Here is a 3703-nt window from a genome sequence, read left to right on the forward strand (position 1 = left end):
GGCAAATATACAAACTACTGAGGGGAAAATGAGAGAGACAGGTGAAACAGGAGGGAAACCAACAAGGAGACACAACAACGACAACAGCGACAACAACACGACACACAGACACAAACACAGGAATATGGCAGACGGTACCAAGGGAGCGTATATGGGGGTGTTGGTATGTGTTGGTATGCTGCCACACAATGGGCTTGGAACATTATTTGGAACATTGTGGAACATTATTTCCACAATAATTATTTGAGTGGAACATTATCTGACTTGGAGACGTTTTGTTCAATGTGTAAATATATGTTTGGTCTGAGTGTATGTTTGATCTGAGTGTATTTTTGGTCTGACTGTATTTTTGGTCTGACTGTATTTTTGGTCTGAGTATTTTTTTCTCCTTGATATGTCAGCTTGTTATTTATGATAAACTGCTTAAGTCATTAATCATAGGGTTGCTTATTCTGGGAAGCAAAACAATACAAGAACTATGCAAAAAAAAGTAAAGGGAATGCTAGGGAATGATTAATTCATTTGAATGTGACAGGGTGAATGTGGTCTATCATAATGCCAGGTTCCTTCCCGCATTCCCTTTTAAAGGTCCATCCACAGCTCCGCCTCCCACAGCCTTCGGCAGGGGGTCCTGTTTTTGCAAGCAAGTTGATGATAAAGAAGGTCAGACGATGACGTCAAGAACATGTTATCATGAATAATTGGTGCTCGGTTAAGCAAATTGCAGCTGAATATAACAGCAGTGCTCCAATGCACCAATGTCTGAATGCAAAACATCTTGTTCCATAGCCTGGACTGATAACACAAGAGAATTCCACAAGGCAGACAGATTTTACATTTTACTTATCTGGCAGATGCTCTTATCCAGAGTAGCTTATGGTTTTAAGCATGCTACACAGGTAGGCAAATATAATGTTTGCATTCTTACCTAAGGACTCCCTCATATAGAATATTCACTGAAACATTTCAATAGAAAATTTGCTCATCTATGGTCACAAGCTCTGGGTAGTGCGATCGGGAATACAAGCAGCTGATTTTTTTATTTTTTTGCAGGGAGTCCAGGCTCTCCTGTAGAGATGAGGGTGAGGAGTTCGGTCATCTGGGAGAGACTCAGAGTAGAGCCGCTGCTCCTCCATGTAGAGTGGAACCAGTTGAGGTGGGCTGAACATCTGGTTCAGATACCCCCAGGCGCCACTCTGGTGAGGTGTTCCAGGCATTCTGGTCTCTGGGAGGAGACCAGAAGTCAAAACATGACAGTTCTCATGCTGGAGAGATTATATCCTCCTTGCTATCCCCCTAGAAGAGGTGGAAAAGGTGGCCCCGCTTTGAAAGAGTCTGGAATATAGGATCATGAAAGGTTCAGTCAAATATCTTCATTAGAAAGTCTTAATTTACATGTTGTTACAGTTGGACTTCCTCATTGGTTGAAGGCAACAGTAACACACACAGGAACAACACTGACCCCTCAGCATGCATGCATGCATTGCATGCACTCTTTAAGATAATATATACAATAATCTACAGCCTATTTCATGCTAAATAAAATGTAATTCAGTGGTTTTGTCATGGTTTGTGAACAACAACGGGCCAGCAATCTTTGCTCTTTACTTTGTTCAACTTAATGCTGTAGATTGTAAAATAGTGGGGATTGTTTCTGTCCAATTTCAGTCAGTGCTGGAGAGGAAACAGGTGCGTCACACAGAGAGCTGCTCTAGTCTTGGAGATCTGCTGCCCTCCAGAGTTTAGTCCTGGCTCAGTCAGCCCTGACGCTCTCATCAGGAATGTTGGATTTAGTTTGATGCAAAAATATAGAGAGAGCTATAGAGAGTTACATAATGCCTCAGTTGGGGTACTAAGGAGGGGCACTTTAAGGAGGGGTACTTTGAGGGTTAAAATATTACAATATTTGATGGTTGCTGCATGGTTGCTACATTAGGGGGTTGATTGTATTACCTTATGATTGGCAGGAACGGTCCGACAAAGGAGTAAGATGAGAAAGAAACATATTTCCTCTCACAAGCCACTAGTGATGACCAGAGGTATGTACAATGGTACACATTATATTTATGTTTAGGTAGTTCATTCTCGTGTTTTGTATCCTGGTCCCCTCGTTATCATATTCAGGTGTTTCGTGTTTAGTCTGATTTATTTATATCCTATGTTTTGTCGTTGTGGTTCGTTGTGTGCACGTGTTATCTATATTCTGCTCCATTTGCTATTGTTACCTGGTCATATTCTGTGTTGTTATGGTTTTTGCTTTTGTGTTTCATTATGTCTATGCGTGGTGGTTATGTCAGGATTACCCTTTCAGGTTTGATATGTTTGTATGATCTTTATTGCCCTTTAATACATCTCAGTCATCTCAGTATTTGCGTCCGCCTCATCACTCCATGACGTCCCAGGCGTCCCAAACACACCAACGACAAAAGACTATTTAGAGTATTTATTCTGATAGATCCCTTAATGGGATTTTAAATGGAATAAGGGAGTATACAAAAAAATAATAAATAGCACAAATACAAAATAAATAGACTGATATCACAAATACATACAGCTCTAATCAAACTGTAGCTTTTACTAGGATAAATCAAAGAGGAAAAGAAAAGGAACAAAAAATGTCTTGACTACTTCACAAATGACTGTACTCTTAAATCTCCCTATAAGTCTGTGTCCAATCACGACACAGGAATCTCGCACATCGGTGACCAAGACAGTACTATGGTTAGGGTTAGGGTAAGGTTAGGGTTAGACTAATGCAATGAGAAAACAAAATATTATTCAAAACCTGTATATTGTCTGTACCTTACAAAGTTATGGAGGTCTTGTAAAACTCACCTCTACTTATGCTAGCAACAGCAATCATGTCTCAATTCACTGGGTGAGCAGACACCCCACTATAACCACCAACATCATCGTTAAGTACATGGAAATTTCACCTACAATGTCCTACATGGCGGGCTTTTCCATCCAGATTTTACATCACTAATTTAAGCTAAGAACTATACAAAGGGCAACAAACTCAGGAACAGAAAATGACCTATATAACCCGTGTGTCAAATTCCAGCACCCGGATCTGAACTCTGCCCCTCCGAGACATGACCCACAGAATCAAGCCCAAAGTTGAGCAGGAAGACCACAGTCCGCAGAGCCGACCGCACCCCCAACATTGAGCTGTGTCCAACCATTCCACCCAAATGAGCCCCTATATTCATGTCCACACACCCACAAGAGAAAGATCTAGAGAGGACCACCCAAACGCAGACGAGCAACCCAGCTATATGATCAATGAAAAGTTCCAGATGCCAGTGACTGACGTGCTCCAGAAAAAAACCCTTCTTGCTTCGAGCTGAAAACAAAGACGTACAATAATACTTACAGTATATGTAAACAATTGCTTAGTTGATTACAACTAAGATTTTGGGTGAAAAAAACTACACCATGGACAGGTTACCAGTCCACCACACACACCTACTGGCAGTTTTGAGTGACCAATCAAACTAACACGTATGTCTTTGGACTGTGGGAGGAAGCCAGAGAACCCGGAGAAAATTTTACCCATGTCTGTTTTCATTGTATAAAACATAAGAAATATCAACATTTTACACACGTTACACACAATTGTTTTCATTGTTTTGGATTATATTAAGATCACTATCACATGCAACACGAAGACCATAAATATGTGCTTTCGGACCCTGAACAA

The 3703-nt window shown here is 40.8% G+C and overlaps 1 long non-coding RNA gene across 1 annotated transcript; it reads left to right on the forward strand.

The window, feature by feature from the left end:
* The first annotated feature begins 1066 nt into the window (after nucleotides 1-1066).
* On the forward strand, nucleotides 1067-3492 carry LOC143513855 (uncharacterized). The gene is made up of 3 exons (XR_013130687.1): nucleotides 1067-1156; nucleotides 1968-2039; nucleotides 3065-3492. It is a non-coding gene; the product is annotated as an uncharacterized LOC143513855 (long non-coding RNA).
* Nucleotides 3493-3703: the final 211 nt, after the last annotated feature.

This window comes from Brachyhypopomus gauderio, chromosome 5 (genome assembly GCF_052324685.1).
Source record: "Brachyhypopomus gauderio isolate BG-103 chromosome 5, BGAUD_0.2, whole genome shotgun sequence".
NCBI lineage: Eukaryota > Metazoa > Chordata > Actinopteri > Gymnotiformes > Hypopomidae > Brachyhypopomus > Brachyhypopomus gauderio.